This window comes from Schistocerca nitens, chromosome 3 (genome assembly GCF_023898315.1).
Source record: "Schistocerca nitens isolate TAMUIC-IGC-003100 chromosome 3, iqSchNite1.1, whole genome shotgun sequence".
NCBI lineage: Eukaryota > Metazoa > Arthropoda > Insecta > Orthoptera > Acrididae > Schistocerca > Schistocerca nitens.
This window is the reverse complement of record NC_064616.1, coordinates 213543615-213565796: the sequence shown is the minus strand read 5'-3', so window position 1 is coordinate 213565796 and position 22182 is coordinate 213543615. Positions and strand designations below refer to the sequence as shown.

The 22182-nt window shown below is 39.0% G+C and overlaps 1 protein-coding gene across 1 annotated transcript in view; it reads right to left on the bottom strand.

The window, feature by feature from the left end:
- LOC126248168 (uncharacterized protein C9orf85 homolog) overlaps positions 1 to 11920 on the bottom strand; it is a 39902-nt gene extending 27982 nt beyond the window's left edge. Inside the window, exon 1 of the mRNA XM_049948926.1 lies at positions 11786 to 11920. The gene's annotated coding sequence lies outside the window, so the exon portion shown is untranslated. The remainder of the gene's footprint in view (positions 1 to 11785) is intronic.
- Between the last annotated feature and the right edge of the window lie 10262 nt (positions 11921 to 22182).

Genomic DNA, 22182 nt, shown 5'->3' with positions numbered 1-22182 from the left:
ATAAACCATTTAACAGTCATACTGGGCCTGTGACTTACAAATAAAATGTCTCCCCCATATGGGAATAACATTAATGGGATGTAAAAGTACAGGTGTGGCACATGAATGATGACATATGGAAGTTTGAATCTGGCCTTGAGTCATGCTCAGATAGCCAAAGCAATAAAGACAACTGCTTGCACAAAGTGAGAAATACAGGTTTGAGTCCAATTCAGCACAAATTTTCATTGTTGTCATTCCATTATACAGCTGGAGGTGGTTCACATTCACAACTGTGAATACATTTCATGCCATTTAACATTCAGTAACATGCCTAAAGTGAAGCATCAGCATTGCTTGTATAATCCCATGGGATGATTAGAGTACAGCAAACATAGCACTTCCAATTCAGTCCAGGAAATGAGTAGTGGATATACCATAATATCCAAGTGATGACAATAAGCTTTACTGATGAATTTTGTGCAAGGAACAGCATCTATCATAACTTGCCATGAAGTTCACACGCAGATACGCTCTGTAGATATATTAAAGAGAATGATCATATACACTCAGTCGCAGGTAAAGAAGGTGACAGACTTCAGTTCATCTGTAGATACTGGAAACACTTAATCAGACTACAAAGAAGATTGATTGCAAAACAATTGTGCAACTCTTAGAATATTACTCAAGCATGTGGAACCCATTCCAAATAGGACTACATACACTATACAGGGTGAAGCGAAATTCGCACACTCGGGCTTCGCAGCGGGACTCCTCACATGCATGCGATAAAAAAATGTCTGTCCCAAAATTTCATCTGGCGAGTATATCTGGCAGAAAAAGGACATTAAAGAGTGACAATCTGGCAACAGTGTAACAACACATATGGTAACTACATCTGACAGGACATTTTAATCTTGCTGCACAGTTGGCGCAGTGGATAGAGTTTTGGGTTACCATGCAGGAGGTCGAGGGTTCTATCCTGGGTTGGGGTGCATTTTTTTTATTTGCTAATTTCATCCTGACATTTGATACTGTAATATACACCATTTCTTATGTCACATGTACCCTAAATTTACAACATTTTGTAACGCTGAACACAAAAAATACGTGGTTAGACAAATAAGAAACAGCCAGTTGAAACAATTAATCAAACCATGGTGATAACACATACAAATAGTAACCGAGTTTGGACGTTATTCGCAAAGCACGTTGCTAGTCCTACTGATAACGTAAGGCCCTGAACGAGGCAAGAATAATAGTTGGTACTAATCTATGTGAACATTAGAGGAGGGTACTAAGAAAGCAGGTTTTGCTTCTAGTGGAGGAAGTGGTGCAAATAAATTCGAGCCCATGACGTGGAAAGGGCATCTTTCAAAGCTGACCACTGTTCCATTTTTACGATTGTCGTATGTAAGTGCAAATGTTTTCCAGAGGACCTGCTGCAATCGCTGTTGATGATTAAGATGTCAGATACTGTACCACTTGGACTACATTTACCACATAAAAAAACGTATGCTTGAACCCAGGATCAAATCCTCAGCCTCCTGCATGCTAGCCCAAAACTCTATCCACTGCACCAACTGTACAGCACAACTACAACATGTTGACAGAGCTAGTTACTATACATGTGGTTACAGTGTTGCCAGATTGCCACTCTTTAACATCCTTTTACTGCCGGATGTTCTCGCTGGACAAAATTTTGTGACGGACATTTTTTTATCGCTGGCATGTGAGGAGTCGTGCTGCGAAGCTCGAGTGTGCGAATTTCACTTCACCCTGTACACAAAGAATGGCAGCATGTATGGTCATTGGTTTGTTTGAGCCATGGGAGTGTGTCATGGAGATACTGAAAAACCTAAATTGACACACATTTTAAGATAAACACCAACAAACCTGCAAAAGCCTACTTACTAGGTTTCAAGCACCAGCATTAAGTGAGGAATCTAGAAATATACTACAAAATCCTACATATTGCTCCCATAGGCACCATGAATACAAGATTAACTAATCGCAGCAAGCACACAGGTATTTAAGCAATTATTCTACTCGTACTCCATATGTGACTGGACTGAAAAGAAACACTTACATGTGATACAATAGGAAATAGCCTCTGCCATACACTTCAGAGTGATTTGCAGAATATAAATGTAGGTATACTAAATAGGTTTCACAGATATACCTGAACAGTACAACAAAGATAATTCTAAGCTACTGTACCAAACAGTACGGTAGTGGTGAGCCTGATCAAGAGTGTCCACCAATATGGAAGAAAGTAGAAAAGAGCCTTTACCAGCATGCCCAAAGAAATATTGACAAAACAAGAGTTAGTTACATGTTCCATGGATCATTTGGACAATGAATCACAATGATGTGGAACAAGCCATTTTCCATTCACATAGCAAATTAATTTGTAAATATGGCAACATGCTGAACATTTATAAGGTGTTTCTTAAACAGAAATTCTTCTATGGAAGATCTAAGGAGTTGCAAAGGAAAAATTTTTTCAGTTCGTTCTCAAATTTTAGTTTGCTGTATGTCAAGACATTTAACGTCACTGGGTAAGTGATCAAAAATTTTCGTTGCAGCACTGTGTACCCCTTTTGTGCTAAAAACAACCTTAATGATGTAGAGTAATAAATGTCATTTTTTTTTTATTTTTCCGTTGTAATTATGTACCGGGTGATCGAAAAGTCAGTATAAATTTGAAAACTTAATAAACCACGGAATAATGTAGATAGAGAGGTAAAAATTGACATACATGCTTGGAATGACATGGGGTTTTATTAGGATGGCACTCCACCCCATATTGCTAGATGCGTGAAAGATCTCTTGCGCGCGTCGTTTGGTGATGATTGTGTGCTCAGCTGCCACTTTTGTCATGTTTGGCCTCCCAGGTCCCCAGACCTCAGTCCGTGCGATTATTGGCTTTGGGGTTACCTGAAGTCGCAAGTCTATCGTGATCGACTGACATCTCTAGGGATGCCGAAAGACAACATCCGACGCCAATGCCTCACCATAACACCGGACATGCTTTACAGTGCAGTTCGCAACATTATTCCTCAACTACAGATATTGTTGAGAAATGATGGTGGACATATTGAGCAGTTCCTGTAAAGAACATCATCTTTGCTTTGTCTTACTTTGTTATGCTAATCATTGCTATTCTGATCAGATGAAGCGCCATCTGTCGGACATTTTTTTAACTTTTGTATTTTTTTGGTTCTAATAAAACCTCATGTCATTCCAAGCATGTGTGTCAATTTGTACCTCGCTATCTACCTTATTCCATGATTTATTCACTTTTCAAATTTATACTGACTTTTTGATCACCCGGTATATCAACATTCCTTTTGAACTGCAGTAAATTACTTACAACAAACTACATGAGAGACTAAATACACTATGAAGCAGTATTCAAAATGCCCAACTTCTGAAACAGATGTCTACAAGATGAGCATGGGTGGGCACCACATATTATTCTTACTGTACTTTTTTTCAGCAATGAAGACTACCCTTCTTAAAGATGAGTTAGCACAGAACATTATTCCATATGACATCACTAAATGGAACTGACTTCTCTCTCCCCAAGATTTCCAATTATTCTAAGTGCAAATATGGTTTAACTAAAAATGTTTAGGAGTTTCAAAATGTGCCTGTTCCAATTTAAATTCTTATCAATACAGACACATGAAAATTTTGAAGTTTTCACCCTATTTATTATTTCTTCTCCACATGTTACACTTATCACTGGTGTAATACCTCTAGATGTGCAGAACTGAATATGTTGTCTCTTATAAAACTGAGAGAGACCATTCACAGAAAATCAGTCAATGACACCGTTAAGAAAATTTTTTACCGTTTCTCCCATTGTTGTATTACTTGACCACAATGTTATTGTACCTGGTAGAGAGCACTTGGACAAGCTGAACCACTTGACAATATATGCACAACTATCTTTAAATCACTGACAATGTGATGCACTTTCCTTACTCATCTGTACTTGTTTAACATAATGCCACCACGTTTCTGATATTGACTGCAGGAGGCCAAGTGCAATAACATCATGGTTGCATAGTATATATGCTTGGATTGATTATAGTATTAGCGTCATCTGCAAAAGGAACTAATTCTGATAGTTGTATATTAGACAGACAATTATTTACAAATGAGGAACAATGGTGGACCTAGATAGAGCCTTTAGGAACCCCATGTGTGACTTGTCGCCAGTCAGAAGAATCTCACCTGATTACATTGATTGAACCACTAAGTACAACTTTCTGCATTCTTTCAGTTACATGTGACATTACCCCCCACTGGTTGGCTATACCATCAATTTCATAAAACCTCAGTTTATCTAGGAGCATAATGTGATTCATACAGTTAAATACCTTAGACAGGTCACAGAAAAACAGAAAATAACAACTGGCACTATTTTGTTACTTAATAATTGTAAAATTTGGAGAGTGTATTTGTAAATGGTATTTTCAGAAAAGGAGCTCTTATGAAATCCAAACTGTGATTGTTACTGTTGCTCTGGTGGGATATTAAACAAGAATACACCACCACCTCAAAAATTTTGGAAAATGTCAGCAGTGAAACAGGTCAGCAATTATTGGCATTTCTCCTATCACCTATCTTATAGAGTAGTTTAACAATGGCATATTTCACTATCAATTTTATTAAGTTGGTGGAGACATGATCAAAGCAGCTGATCTACTAAGAATACTGTAGCTTCAACGAGTATCACATTCAATATGGGAGGGCAGAAAAATTACAGTTGACTGGAAAAATGGAATAATAGCACCTCTTCAATGAAGAAAGCTGAAAGAAATGGAGCAATTATAGTGGAATCACCCCACTGTCTCATGCTTGGAAAATATTTGAGGAAATACTTGATAAAGACTAAGGTAAATAACAGAACCACAACTACAAAAAGAGCAGTACAGATTCAGGGAACCCTGTGCAACTATATATTTCATATCTACACTTACAATGCAGCTGGAAAAGCAATGGAAGAAAGGCAGACTCAGATCTCACGAAAGTGTTTGATAGTGTTCCATGGAAGTCCATACAGGAATACCTAACAAAGAAAAATGTACCTACAAGGCAAATTTAGAAAGTTAAAATGCTTTACAAAGGCTGCTGCCGTTGCATATTGGTACGAAATGATATTCTGATTTGCTCCAGACAGCTGAAGGAATCCAAAAGGACAATGTCCTTTTTCCATTACTTTTCATCACTGTCTTGGAAGAAAATACGAAAGGAAAAAGGCAGAATAACAATGACACCAACACATTTGTATTTTCATTTGATGTAGTAATCCGGGGTAATACAGAGGAAGAAGCCCATGAGGGACTAGCCACCTGAAACGACAATCTAAAAGTACAAAGACTAACAATATGTAAATCAAAAACAGTTATAATGTCAATATACTAGCAGAAAAACAAAGGAAAAATAAGGCTGGAATATACACAGCCGGAAACAGTACACACATACAAATCTTGGGTACATCATTTCAAACATTAACAGGACACAGCACAAGATCAATAACTGAACTCAAAAATCAGCTCAGTTCTACCACGAAGTTCAGAATCAGCACTGAAGCAAACAAGTTTCCTCAAGATCAAAACTGACACTCTTCAGACATACTTCATACCAATAACAACATGTGGCCTAGAAACCTGCACAACAACCAAAGAGATTGGAAACAAACTGTAAGCCAAAGAAATGTAGTTGTTACAAACTATGATCCACGAATGTATAAAAACAGGGAAAAAATAAGGGAAAAAATAAGAAGCTGGAATGTACACACCCTTAATAGAAAAAGTGATAAAGACACACCTGAGACGGTTCGACCATCTCAAACAAATGGACGGGGGAAGGATAGCGAAACAATGGCTGCAAACAGATGTGATTGGTAGAAAAAGAAATTTCCGGACCAAGTGATCAAGGATTTGGGAGCAAGAAGAGCCAGTTGGAATACAGTCCTGATAGATGAATGGTACCTGGACAAAGTGGAGAGTACTAGTAAATCACACCCAGGTAACTGGAGTGAAAAACTGATGATGATTAAATGACATATAACTCAATTGTGATCCAAGTATTATGGTTGATCTATTAAAAGTAAACATGTGATTTACAAGTTTCAAACCATTATTTACAAATATCTGCACTAAATTTTGCAAACTACTGCAAAATGCATAGCAAACTGTATGTCCCACTGAACACGATGTTAGGGCTTTTTGGCATTCCATTTATATATGTAGTGGAGGATGAATGATTGTTTAAACGCCTCTGTGCATACTGCAATTTATCTTGTCCTCGTGATCTCTATAGGAGTAATACGTAGTCTGGTGCTGTATATTCCTAAAGTTATCACTAAAGCTGGTTCTTCAAACTTTGTTAGTGGAGTTTCTCAAGACAGTTTGCAAACTGTCTTCAAAAGTCTACCAGTCCAGTTCTTTCAACATCTCTGTGGCACTCTCCCATGGGTCAAACAAACCTGTGACTATTTATGTTGCCCTTCTCTGTACATGTTCAATATCACCTGCTAGTCCTATTTGGTATGCACTCCACACACTTTAGGAATATTCTACGATGGGTCACACGAGTGACCTGTAAGCAATAGTTCTCCTTTGTAGACTTACTGCATTTCCCCAGTATTTTACCAAAACCAGTGTCTGCTACATGTTTTACCCATTATTGAGCCTATGTGATCATTCCATTTCATATGTCCCTACTAAGTGTTAAACCCAGGTATTAGTACAAGTTCACAGATTCCAACTGTGACTCGCTGATTTATAGTCTGAGGATACTATCTCTCTTCAGTTTGTGAAGTGCACAATTTTGCATTTGTGACTATTTAAAGCAAGTTGCCAGTCTTTGCACCACTATGAAATCTTGTGAAGGTCAGACAATATTTGTACATCATTCATACTGTACTTCATTGTAGATAAATTCATCGTCTATGAAATGTCCGAGGCTACTATTAATATTTTCCACAAAATCATTAATATACTACATGAACAGCAAGAGATCCAACACATTTCCATCTGGTACACCCAAAGTTACTTTTACACATGTTGATGACTCTTCATCCAAGATGATTGCTGCATCCTCCCTACCAAGAAATCCTCAATCAAGTCACAAATTTTGTCTGTTATACCGTGTGATTGTACTTTTGATTGTAAGTGTAGGTGTTGTGCTGCATCAAATGCTTTATGGTAAGTGTAGGTGTTGTGCTGCATCAAATGCTTTATGGAAATCATGAAATACTGTATCTACCTGACAGCCTTGATCCATGGCTTCCGGGATATCATGTCAGAAAAGTGTGATAAGTAGTACGCTGATACAACACTTTGCTGAATCTCTCAAGAAACTGGACTTTAAACCCTTTTCTACTCATTCTCCTCAACACTTTCAACAATATTTCAAAATTCTTACAACATGCTAACAATACAGAACGTGCAAGACCAGTAGAGATTTTCTGTCTTTTAATGTTATGTTCTCATGAGTATATTCCAACAGTTATTCAGCAAGCAAATGGCTGGACAATGCGACACCCCACATGCCCAGAATTGCTACAGAGTGGCTCCAGGAACACTCTTCTGAGTTTAAATTCTTCTGCTGGCCACCAAACTGCACAAACATGAACATTATTGGGCGTATCTGGGGTGCCTTGTAACATGCTGTTCAGAAGAGAACTCCACCCCCTTGTACTCCTATGGATTTATGGACAGCCCTGCAGGATTAATTGTGTCAATTCCCTCCAGCACTACTTCAGACATTAGTGGAGTCGATGCCACGCTGTGTTGTGGCACTTCTGCACGCATGCAGGGGCCCTATCAGTTTCCTTGGCTCTTTGGTGTATTTTAGCATGTTACAATATACACCATCCCTTGTACCCATAATATTATTATATGCATGATGATATCATGATTACCCTATTCTTTCCAATGTGTAAGGGTCCACTGTGACTTTTTATCTTAAATGATTGTACTCTTCTGTTTTTACTGTCTCTGACTTTTTGCACAAAAATGATGATAGCTCTAGGTTAGACTTTTAGTTGCACTATGACAGGTACACATTGCAGAAATAAGATACACTGCAAGCTGTCACTGTGCTGAGACCCTTATTGTTACAAATATTTGTGATCTTGTATGCTCCAACTTAAAAAAAAAAAAAAAAAAAAAAAAAACTGCAACCATCTTGTTGCCCACATAATACCTCCGGGCTTTAGCAGCCTGCTTGGGATAGGTTCTGTGAGCTTTACGGTATGTTGGTGTCTGCTGGGGGTGGCCACTGTAAGTTTTACTCTTTTGTTGTCTGGGGTGCGGGTTCTCTGGGGCCTCCCTACTGCCTGAAGTGGTGCGCTTGTGTGCCTGTCAAGTTTGCGGCTGGTAAGTGCCACAACAACAATGTTGTAAACTATTGCAGAGTAAATACTGTAATTTTCCTATTAGGCATGTAATAATAAGAATATGTAAAGGCGATTGACAGAATTTAATGTGTTTCAGTTGTTCGTAAAGTACAATTTTGTACTCTTTACTATTCTTACAGACCACTCACTAAAGTAGTTAATTTAGTACCTTACACACCATTTAAAGTAGATTCACACAGTTTAGAAGATGTCCAGCATATGTAAACAGTTGTGCGATTATGTGCTGTGTTTGTGTGATGCAACAAGGAACTGTGAGCAATATATTTATGGACATAGCCTACTGCACAAGATGCTTTCTGTTTTTAAATATTTTAGTGATGACAAACCTTTTATAATGTCCTATTTTTTCCACTTGACGTCTTGTGCATGAGGTCAGTGTAAAATGAACATGTTTAACAACAAAAGATTTTAAGGTATGTAAATGTACAGGTCCACTCCCAGTTTTTATAAAACCAATCTAAAACGTTTACATCAAATGTTACATCTTAATTTTGAGACATATTCCATGTATATGCACCTTCTTACAACCCAAAGATGACAGTATAGTGTGATGAAATCAGTTGTCTTAAATAAAAACATTACTTTATGTGACCTTGGCTGGTGAATGGTTTATGACAATTAAACAGATGGCCCTTCAGTTCTCTCAAAATGAGAAAATTCATTCAATCTTTTGCTCACCTGCAGAATCAGTTGGCGTATAAATTTGTACTACTGTGGTACCCGTGGGCTTCACATCTCTCTTGGCTACAAGAATGTGTTCAGTCTGCCGTTCATAGTAGCTCACCTGTATTTCTACTTTCTTATGGAGAATGCCTGTTTTGTTTCTACTGATGACGACATCCTCGTGAGAAGTCCCTGCTTGGAGATCCGAATGGGGGACAATATTTTACTCAAGAGGATGCCATCATTATTTAACCACACAGTAAAGCTGCATGCCCTCAGGAAAAATTATTGCTGTAGTTTCCCCTTGCTTTCAGTCATTCACAGTATCAGCACGGCAAGGACACTATGGTTCATCTTACAAGGTCACACCAGTCAATCATCCACTGTTGCACTTGCAACTGCTGAAGAGGGTGCTGCCCCTCTTCAGGAAGAACCACGTGTTTGTCTAGCCCCTCCACAGATAGCCCTTCATTGTGGTTGCACCTTCGGTACAGCTACCTGTATCGCTGAGACACGCAAGCCACTGCACCAACGGCAAGGTCCATGATGGTGGGGATGGGAAAATTAAATAAAATTCAGTAAAAAAAAACCTTTCCATCCATTACTGAACCAATCTGCCCCCCTTTTCCGCAAAAGTACTGGAAAATTATCACTTTATATACAAACACAAATGTAAAGTACAATTATGAAGACTCAGCTTGGGTCTTAAATGTCTCAGAACATACCATGAAGCGGAATGCTGCATAAACTAAAAGTTACATATTAATCAAGTAATGCACTGTACAGCACTAAAACATGAAACACAAGGAGGGAGTGCAGGAAGAGGCTGGGAGCTTCTGAAATGTTGTCATGGCACAGAACAGAAAAAATTAAATGGCTAGACAAACAAAGAGATGCCGAGAAGGATGGGGATGAATGGCAATTACTAGACATTGGTGAATGACAAACAAGAAATTTGATTTATTACATACTGTATACTGAGGTATTATTGAAACAGTTTTAGAAGGGCATGCAAGGGGAAAGAGAAAACTTGAATGGAGGAGGACTCAGATACTGATAAATATGCTCAATGGATGGTGTTACAAACACCCAAATAAGGAAGCTGTTGATCATAAAAACTGCAAGCAACAAGGCCTTGCTCACAGAACAGAAATCACTAATGAATGGAGCATTACACACTACACGAAAAGCAAAAGTAAGTAAGTGAAGTTAAAAAAAATAAAATAAAAAAAATAAAAAAACAGTGACATATCATTCCTTATGGTAATAGGAGTAGGTGAAATAACGGAACAGGGAGGTTCATCAGATCCACCAAATGTTTCAGAATTGACAAGAAGCAGTCAACAATAACAAAAAAAAAAAAATCTTTTAAAGTTACATACAAATGGGGAGCAACAGAATAATTATCTGAATTTTCCATACATGTTACTCATCAAAGCATTATGATTAATGATAGCTGTGTAGCCACCTGCAATTAAACCATAAATAACGCCCATTAAAATCCAATACGTGTAACTTCAAGTCATTACAAGAATTATATAAATTCTTGTTATCTTCGCCCAATCGAAACCAAAGTGGAGTAAAAGTTACGTAGTGGTCACCCCTCTCCATCTTCCGTGGTTTAGGTATCATATATGAATAATAAGCATCGAAATACTACCGGGAGCATCAAAGTACTCGCTGAATACTTGTCCATAATAATATATATTAGTTTTCTGGCTCTACATTACAGCGGTAGTTTTTATGACGAAATGTGAGTTTAAACATGTCGCGAATGTAAACATTATGGCACAGATTAAACTGTTATCACGAACACATTCATTGACTTCGGTCAACTCTCAACTTTATCATCACCTTTGTGCCTAAGCCAAGCGCTACGTTACAGATCAGTCTGTCACCACACCTAAGATTTAGCGGCGAGCAGGGGGAGGGGGGAGAAGCTGACGGTAGTATGTCAGCACTACCTACGATATATGCCAGAAAATAATTTGGAAGCAAAATACAAAGTTTCTGCATTCTGTTCTATCTGTTTGCACTTGTACCGACTCCACACTATACATTATTATGTCTCGGCACAAGGCCAACGTCTGGTCAAAGGTGTATGTTTGCAATAATTTTTGTACCAAATTTCCTAAGTTATCAGCAGCGCGAGATGCAACATTTACTACACTGAAAACAATGCGAAAATTAAAACTGTTCAAGTCTCACTGCAAGTCAACACTAATGAAAAGACGCAAGACTACACGTATTTAATTTTCGTTATTAGTAATCTCTGCTTACTAGGAGTTTCTACGCAAATTAGCTAAACCGATACTCATAAGCATAATGCGGGAAATTACAGTACTCTCTCACCGAATAATGGCATCTCACTTGCACAACAAAGCAAAAGAAATAAAATCAATACCACCAACTTGAAGCAATTAAAACCATATACACAATGTAAGTCACGCTTTCAGCTCATTAACGTTTTATTTCTTCGCCCCACTTGATCTGCTAACGGAAATCTTCCAAAACTCCCCATTACTTGGTGCCTGGCGTCTATCCATGAAACATCGGCATATTTCTCTTTTTCTTTCCGTTTAGGTAGCTTAAAAACAACAGCACGTTGTTTTACAACAACGTGATGCATGCAGTTACTAGAAAATCGGACACCACAAGAATTTCTGCTCCGTTTAAGGAAACACATAAAGAAATACTTACCATACCACAATAATTGAACTATACACACATCCCAGCCCAAACAATTTACACTGTCGTTGACATTTCATCTTTGGTATGTTGACAGGGAATCCAAAGAAACATCACATTTCGTGACACCGTCTTTTATTAAATCAATTTTTCATTTAGTATTATTATAATAGAAGGGACAAAGAAAAGAACTGTAAAGAAAACTGAAAGAAGTTTCGGACAGAATCAATTGACCAACAGATCAACTACGAGATACATCTCGCTCTCTATAGATACTTAATGTTAAATGTCACATGTAAATTCACAATGTTTAATAACCTTACTGTATTTTTCACACTAAAGTAAAAATGGAACGAAGAATCGGTTTTATTTAGTTATCACTCTGCAGCCACGGCGGTTATCGATCTGCGAGACAAAAAGGACACTATATCTAAATACACTTGTTTGATCTTATGCTCTGCTTGTGTAAATAGTTCGCTGTAGGAGGTTCTTTTATATGTAAAACAAACATGTGTTTTCTGAATCAGGGGATTTCAGTTAGGATTACCTCTCACATTCCTAGCTAATCTTAAAGTCTTATAGCTGTGACCCCACAAACAGTGAACATTATCTGAACTGCTACAATAGATAACGTCAACTTCGACTTCACAATTAAGTAAGGAGGTCCACATGTCTCCCGCAACTACGCAGCACTCTTCCACTGACCGCCGGGAATTGAGCCACAATAGCACAAGACAGGAACCTCAGCCAAGTAAAGTTGTCGCCGTTCTGGACGACGAGCCCAGATTTGTGGTTTAAGCAAGTCGAGAGCGTTTTTGAGCAGCGAATCTACATTATCAAGACAACTATTCTTTTTTATCTGTGAACCTTTAGCCTTCATTTCAACAAATTTCTCGAGTTCGGAATTTTCCCTGCATCATTAAAAATCTCAAAAGTTGTACCAGTTTTCAAAAAAGGAGACAAAAATCTCCCCAAAAATTACCACCCAGTCTCAGTGGCTCCTGTAACTTTCAAAATATTTGAAACTCGTATATTTAATCAATAAGTGATTATTTTGAAGAAAATTATCTCCTTTCGAATAAACAGTTTGGTGACAGACGACAAAAAGAAATACCACATCAGCAGTTCGTGATATTGTAAACCAGATAATCACTGCTTTTGAAAATGGGGGTAAAGCGTCACTAGTTTTATGTGACCTAAGTAAGGCCTTTGATTGTTTCCCTTATGAAATAATAATTGAAAAACTTGGATTTTATGGAGTCCAAACTACAACACTAAAAATAATTGCTTCATACTTAAGACACAGAAAACAATATGTTTCAGCGAGAAAATACAATTCTCTAATGAAAATGGTAGAGACAGTGGTACCACAGGGATCAGTGCTCAGACCTTTTTTTTCATAATTGCTGTCAATTATTTGCCACATCTTGTCCCTCAATCTGTGGTCTGCTGTGCAGATGACACAACAATAATTGCAACTCACCAGGACACATCAACATTACAATAAATGTCATGGAATCACTAAATGCTGCAGTAAAATTATTCTCCTCTAACAAACTGTTGCGTAATCCTGAAAAGACTCAGGATCTTCTGTTAGGACTATCTAATGATATAAAAAAACTAGAACAGCTACAGTTTGAGGGTTCCATGTTGATGCCAAATTGGGCTGGGGAGAACACATCAGTCGCATTTGCAAAAGAATATCAAGGGTAACATACCTAATATGAAAACTGAGAGATTTAGTTACTCCTATTTAAGCCTACATATTTGGATCTTTCCAGTCTCACATTTCTTACAGACTGATAGTATGGGGCCACTCTACACATAAAGCTGATATATTTAAGATATTTTAAACATAGCTGCGCAACAGCAACGGTTCCACGTAATAAAATTAAAAAACAGCCGACCAGTTGCAAAGGATAAAGTAATCTTTACCTAGGTTTCGATAGATTTAAATCTATCTTCTTCAGAAGACGGCCTGAGGACAATGAACATCGTAATTTATATTAAAGGTATGAAACATAAGTCAAGAATAGAGTTTAACATATATTAGGTGAATCTTGTATTACAAAATATGAGAAGGCTTCCTGGTACTTACAGTATTACATTAACATGGAGTGATATGTCATTGTCGTATTTACAAACATCTGCATAACTCCATTAGTCCAAATAAAATATAGCCCTGAGAATAGGGTTTGTCAGACAAATAAAAATAAGTACATGGAAGTTGGAGAGCGCATAAGTGACTGAGTAAAATCGGCCAGCGTAGTAGCACTGCAGCCAGGGCAGGTGGCGCTCAGGTCACGAACTATGTGCCGATTGGCGTACTGAAGCAACATGTAAAATATCAATATTAATTGCGTCCTTAGATAGAGTGACAATAAAAAATAAAAGGAAAGCATATAACACTCCCGTTATGACATTATGGGAGCCTTAGGAACAATAAAGTAGATACATCAAAAAGGCAGGTGGCGCTTACGCCGTGAGTCACATGCAGTGGCATATACAGCCAGAATATGAAAGTTATATTACCATATTAGTGAAGCACATAGAACGTACACTCTTGGAAATGGAAAAAAGAACACATTGACACCGGTGTGTCAGACCCACCGTACTTGCTCCGGATACTGCGAGAGGGCTGTACAAGCAATGATCACACGCACGGCACAACGGACACACCAGGAACCGCGGTGTTGGCCGTCGAATGGCGCTAGCTGCGCAGCATTTGTGCACCGCCGCCGTCAGTGTTAGCCAGTTTGCCGTGGCATACGGAGCTCCATTGCAGTCTTTAACACTGGTAGCATGCCGCGACAGCGTGGACGTGAACCGTATGTGCAGTTGACGGACTTTGAGCGAGGGCGTATAGTGGGCATGCGGGAGGCCGGGTGGACGTACCGCCGAATTGCTCAACACGTGGGGCGTGAGGTCTCCACAGTACATCGATGTTGTCGCCAGTGGTCGGCGGAAGGTGCACGTGCCCGTCGACCTGGGACCGGACCGCAGCGACGCACGGATGCACGCCAAGACCGTAGGATCCTACGCAGTGCCGTAGGGGACCGCACCGCCACTTCCCAGCAAATTAGGGACACTGTTGCTCCTGGGGTATCGGCGAGGACCATTCGCAACCGTCTCCATGAAGCTGGGCTACGGTCCCGCACACCGTTAGGCCGTCTTCCGCTCACGCCCCAACATCGTGCAGCCCGCCTCCAGTGGTGTCGCGACAGGCGTGAATGGAGGGACGAATGGAGACGTGTCGTCTTCAGCGATGAGAGTCGCTTCTGCCTTGGTGCCAATGATGGTCGTATGCGTGTTTGGCGCCGTGCAGGTGAGCGCCACAATCAGGACTGCATACGACCGAGGCACACAGGGCCAACACCCGGCATCATGGTGTGGGGAGCGATCTCCTACACTGGCCGTACACCACTGGTGATCGTCGAGGGGACACTGAATAGTGCACGGTACATCCAAACCGTCATCGAACCCATCGTTCTACCATTCCTAGACCGGCAAGGGAACTTGCTGTTCCAACAGGACACTGCACGTCCGCATGTATCCCGTGCCACCCAACGTGCTCTAGAAAGTGTAAGTCAACTACCCTGGCCAGCAAGATCTCCGGATCTGTCCCCCATTGAGCATGTTTGGGACTGGATGAAGCGTCGTCTCACGCGGTCTGCACGTCCAGCACGAACGCTGGTCCAACTGAGGCGCCAGGTGGAAATGGCATGGCAAGCCGTTCCACAGGACTACATCCAGCATCTCTACGATCATCTCCATGGGAGAATAGCAGCCTGCATTGCTGCGAAAGGTGGATATACACTGTACTAGTGCCGACATTGTGCATGCTCTGTTGCCTGTGTCTATGTGCCTGTGGTTCTGTCAGTGTGATCATGTGATGTATCTGACCCCAGGAATGTGTCAATAAAGTTTCCCGTTCCTGGGACAATGAATTCACGGTGTTCTTATTTAAATTTCCAGGAGTGTATATAAATCAAAACTTTAAGAATAATCAGTAATGGCTCTTAAGACATAAATTACGAAGCCTGGTCAACAATCCAGTTAATATACATTCTCAGGGAGCCAAGGTATTAGAATAAGAGAAAATTACATGAGGGGCGATGTAGTGGCAGCCATACATCGTGAGAAAACCACATTACATAAAAGGCAGTGAGCTTAAAGATTTGAAAGTGCATTATAGCTTCCTGAGGAAATAGACTACTGAGGTTACCAACATTAATGTTATATATTAAACAGTACGGGTTTAAAGCCTTTGAAAAATTGTCTATAGGCAAGGTTCAACTGATCGTTCAGTATATTACCGTCTTTGAGCTCTAGATGTTTAAAAATAAATAACTCTTCCCATAGATCTAGTTTCCGTCCTTTGACTTGTCTGTGTAGGATAACCGTGTCTTCTAACTGTTTAGGCGTATGGCCGGCTATCAAGAGGTGTTCAGCAAAAGTAGAGTTGTGAATATTCGCTCCTTTTTTACCTAATAGATGTTCTTTATATCGTGTTTTCACAGCTCTGCCTGTTTGACCAATATAGTATGAGGGGCAGTTATTACAGGTTAGTTTGTAAATACCTGAGTTAGAAAACCAATAGCTGGCAATCTCTACTGACTGTACAAGATTTCTTTTTAAACTGTTATCTGTAGAGAAGGAGACGTTACAGTTATATTTTTTATTTAGAAGACGTTTAATCCTATATGATATGTTACCCAAGAAAGGGATGGAAATAAATTTTTTAGTTTCTGTGGTATCTGTGGGGAGGTTATTGCTCAAAGTCGAACAATTTTGGGAAAGTTTCTTATTGAGCAGGTAATCGATCATATTCTGGTTGTACCCATTATTAACAGCGATTGCATTGATGACATTCAATTCCTTTTGTTGATCAGCAGGCGATAAAGGAGTGGTTACCATTCGGTGAATGGCGGAATGAAAAAACGCCAGTTTATGAGATTTTGGATGAGTTGAGTCAGCAGGAATGACATTATCTGAATATGTTTCTTTGCGGATGATATTGAAATGGAAGGTATTATCTTGTATAGAAATTGTTAAATCGAGAAAATTAAGTTCACGTTTATCGTTTTGAAGTTCTTTTGTGAAGGAAATTTTTTCATGTAAACTGTTGAAAGTATTGAAGAGCTGCTCTAACTCATGATCAGTGCCATCAAAAGCAATGAAAATGTCGTCAACATAACGTGCATAATAGCGGATTTTGTGGCGTAATTCTGAACTTGATTGAAGAATGTTGTTTCCAGGGCGTTAATGAAGACCTCTGCTAGAATACCGGCGAGGGGGCTACCCATTGCTAGACCATCTGGCTGTACGTACATTTTCCCGTTAAATGTGAAATAATTGTATTTTAAAATGACCTTAAGCAAACCAATGAGTTCCGCAATCTGAGTTTCACTCAGTTTTTTATGCTTAAGCAGATTCTCTTTTACAAGGTCTATGGTTTCATCAACCGGGACATTTGTATAAAGGCTGACGATGTCGAAGGACACCAGTCTAGTGTCAGGTGTACATCTTACAGATTGAATATTGTTAATTAATTCCTTACTGTTTTTTACAAGAAAAGTTATTTTCAAATGTGAAAGCATCTTTAATTTTAAAATGGAGGCGCCTCGCAAGAGTGTGATGTGGACTGCCTATACCATTCACTACAGGGCGGATTGGGTGATTTTGTTTGTGCAGTTTAAACTGACTTCTGAGCACGGGTGGTTTCGGGTTCATATTTATAAGCCCTTTCTTTTGAAACTTATTGAACAGGCTGAAAGAATTAGTTAAAGTACGCCGGATTTCATTTTGCAGTTCAGCAGTAGGATCTACAGTAACCTCAGTAATGTCGTTTTCCTCAAAAAACTTTACAGTCTTCTCTATATATTCATTTTTATAAGCCACGACAGCGGTGTTCCCTTTGTCACTCTTAGTGACTAAGGCGTCATGCTCTCTAAGTTTATGATTAATGCTTTTTACTATACTATATTCGCCCGACTGCCTATTAGGAAATAATGTAATTTCTTTTTCAATTATGTTATTACATTCGTAGACACATTTGACTTGCTACGTTTTCTCTAATTTCAGAGATTCTAAACCGATTTTTAGATCTACAATGAGATTACAGATAACTGGAAACTTGTGGAGTTTAGCAGGCAAGTTATATTTAAGGCCTTTACACAACAAGTAATTCTCAGCCTGCGTAAAAGTAATATTGGTTTTATTTAGTACTCTTTCGTAAAATAGGTGCTTGACACTATTGTCTGCTGTATTAACAATTTTACTTGTGGTCCTATTACTAAACTTCAAAATCTTTCTTTCATGTCTAGCCTTAATTTGTTCTTTACGATTAAAGAGCCATTCATTAATACTATTCCACCGGTGGTCAATTAGAAAATTACAAAGATCTTTAAAGGCTTTAGTTAAAAATAGGTGTATACAGTGGGCTTCACTATTAAGAACATCTTTTTTCTTGTACAAATTAACTGTGCTGTCCGAAATGACTAAATGCACTAACTTCTTTTTAATAGAAGGCACTCTGTTACACTGTTTAAAGTTTACGTACGCCTTCACATAATCAGGGATAATGTCTTTATCTAGGCACTGTTGATTAAAGTCAATAGCCATACCTGCTTTCACAATTTTTAATTTGATGTCCATATACCTGGATGCAGCTTTTGATACCTCGGCAGGCAAGAATTTCAGTATTTTAAACATAGCTGTCGCACTTGCCAGCGCACGTACTCGGAGCTGCAGAATCACCCGCTTCGGGTGACCACCTACTGGGGGCCTCATTAGAAAGCGAATCGAGCTCACCTAGTATTACTTGTGGGCCGATTACGCGTTTTCAGGATGACGCAACCGTTTCAAGGCCACGCGCAGGTTCAGACGTGCCAGACCAGTTAGGACACGTTCCAGACAGTTGCGCAACCTCTAACAGGGTAGGGTATAAAAGATGTGGAGAAACATTTCTGATCACAGTCGATTCCCAATCTGTTGGCGGGAAACGACATTTTATCAATACAGTGTTGGCTATTTGGAACGTGATTGAGTACTGTGTGTCGGAAGAACCATTTGCTAGAGGTAATTCTACACATATTCATTCTTATCTAAAGCTAGCGGAAGTGAAACTATTGTCAGATGTTAGATCCGGTCTGGAATTTATGTTTGGTAGTATAAATGGTGTGTTTGACGTACAAAAATGTCGCAGTAGAAAAAATGCTTTGATATATATTACGAAATCAGATCCGGAGCCAATTTCGAATTGCAATGACTCTGCGCTGTCGTTTAATGTTCGTCTCCGTCGATGGGCTGAACGTACTGAATATATTGATTATGCAGATTCATTTCTTGTGAACAATTGGTCTCGCATTAGATTTATTGAGAAATACTTCGAATCTTTTCAGGCTAAGAAGTTTGTGGTTCGTGCACTTACCGAGTGTCACCTGAAGTATAATGGCTGGGCGGAACCGCGTGGTCCGTTGGTACAATGAGGCCTTTCGGTCCAAAATGGTTCGTAAGAAGCAACTTTATTTATATGGTGACACAAATATAGGCAAATCCACTCTTGTTGAGAAAATTTTATCACGGAAACAACACGTAAATCCTCCGTTTTGTTCGGAATTTGGCTTCGGTGGATATGACTCACGTGTGCACAATGTAATTGTTTTCGAGGAATTCGACTGGCTTCGTTGGCGTCCATATGCTTCTGTACTGAAGCGTATTGTAGAAGGACGTCCTGTTACAGTTAATGTAAAAAACAAACCTGGAATGGTTATAAAACATACAGGACTTGTTATATTTGTGTCGAATGTCTTTACTATTGGCCATGAAGCTTTGATATCACGCCTTAATGTAATACATGCCGATTGCCACATAATACATTGTCTCAATGTTAAGGAGGAGATGGCGTCTGACACGTCGGACGTGGAGGCCGAGGAAGAGATTATATGCATTTCGTCGGACGAGGATGATGAGCCTGTATCGCCGTGCACGCCCGAGGCGTTGGATACGCCGTCGGAACATTCTGACTAGGCCGTATTTTGGACGAATGTGCAAGTGGCGTACCGAATATACACAATCAGATGGAGTACGCTTTGAGTATGGCAAGATGGGCACATACCTTTAATATAAATTACGATGTTCATTGTCCTCAGGCCATCTTCTGAAGAAGATAGATTTAAATCTATCGAAACCTAGGTAGAGATTACTTTATCCTTTGCAACTGGTCGGCTGTTCTTTAGTTTTTTAATATTTAAGATACAAAAAAGTTGTGATAAAAATGTGTAGGGCTTTAGTAAACTCAATATACCTGCAATTGTAAATCTGTATGCATCTGTCTTATCACTATACATTGTAACAAATATCGGAGAATTTCAAACAAGAGGAGCTACACACCAACACAACACCAGAGGAAAAATTAAAACGGTAATTCCGAGACACAGACTGATAAAAACAACTCAGCTCAATTATAAGGTTTAACAAATTACCACATGGTCCATGACTTCTAAACTATTTCAAAGAATACTGTACAACTGGCTGGCTGAAAATCTATTTTATAATGTAATTGGAATTTTTGATCAAAAAATGTGAACATATTTTAAAATTTTAAATATATTGCTAAACGTTTCTAGCTCTGTAGGTAATTCAGTATAAACGCTTGTAATTGAGTATATAATTAAGTATAAATATCTGTTATTGAGCATGTAATAATATATATGAAACAGATGTTAAAACTTAGAGTGCATAAATTAAACATATTAGTATTATGTAGAAGACATAAAGCTTATTCTGTTATGTTAATATTGAATAGCATATAGAGACGAACAAAGACAAATAATGTGTAATATCAACAAAACTCAGATAGTTCAGGCAGGGACCATGTTTCACACTCAATAGTATTGCCAATTTAAATTTTGTCTAATGAAACATTTTCCTCTAATGCCAGGGCTACTGTTTCAGAAACTGATCTGTGATGATCCAGTAGGAGACTAATCGTAGTATTCATTGCTCAAAAACGTGTAATCAGAATAATTGCTGGAGCCCACACACAGTCATCCTGCAGACATCTATTTAAGGATCTAGGGATCCTCACAGTAACCTCACAGTATATATATTCACTTATGAAATTTGTTGTTAATAATCCAACCCAGTTCAAAAGTAATAGCAGTGTGCATAGCTATAACACCAGGAGAAAGGATGATCTTCACTATGCAGGGTTAAATCTGACTTTGTCACAGAAAGGGGTAAATTATACTGCCACAAAAGTCTTTGGTCACCTACCAAACAGCATCGAAAGCCTGACAGATAGCCAACTAACATTTAAAAATAAATTAAAAGAATTTCTAGATGACAACTCCTTCTACTCATTGGCTGAATTTTTAAATATAAATTAAGGAAAAAAAAACAACTTAAACATTAGTGTCATGCAATATTTTGTGTAATGTAATATTTTGTACAGACATCTTTTATTAACCTGACACATTCCATATCATTAAGAAGTGTCGTATTCATGATCTATGGAACAAGTATTAATCTAATCTAATCTAATCTATTAGAACTCAAGACACTCGCAAAAAAATCTTTATGCTTGTTGTGGGTAAAGCACCTTCTACCCAGTATTAGTACTGTTTTAGCAGCTCATACGAATTTACAGCTCAAGGTTTTGGCTAATAAGGCGGAAGCTACTGTCAGTAGCTTACAGTATAATGTTCACAGCACTGTAGAGCCTGGTGCTAAGGCAGCGAGCCCTAAGCCAAGCATGCACTGCATGGCCATGCCCAGTGACCCCTTCCCACGCACATTTTCTAATGTAATAGCCGATCAGCTGGCAGACAGCGTGTAGGCACTAAATGCCACACTATAGGCTTTGTAATGGATAACACAGGTTCGAAATATTTCGCAACAAACTGTGGTCCTTCACTGGGCAAGAAAGTGAGAAGAGACGAGATTTCTGTGGCTGGTGTTGGTACTGCCAACGGTTTGGCAGCAATGCCTGCAAATTCGTCACACCATGCAGTCATCCAAGTGCATTTGACATTGAAGATAAATACAAGAAATGCTGTAGCACCCTCCAATAACCAGCGGGCTTTGCTGATTCACTTGGTATTAAAGGAGAATATCACGTGGCGCCTATGTGGCCACCACGGAGCATTTAACACTCATGCAGAGCTGGATAAATATTCAGTTCCTCACATGACAGACCTTAACCATGCTATTGCCCGAGATCAGACTTTTAGTATCACTGATTGCAAAAAGGGATATTCACATTTACCATTGGCTCTGGAGGGTGTAAAAAACAGCTATTACTACTCCAATCTGTATGTTTGAATCAACATGCTGTTTTGTTCAAAAACACAGTAGCGTACATGGCAAAGACATTTTCACCAAGTTATCTTTGGTTTTGATTTCCT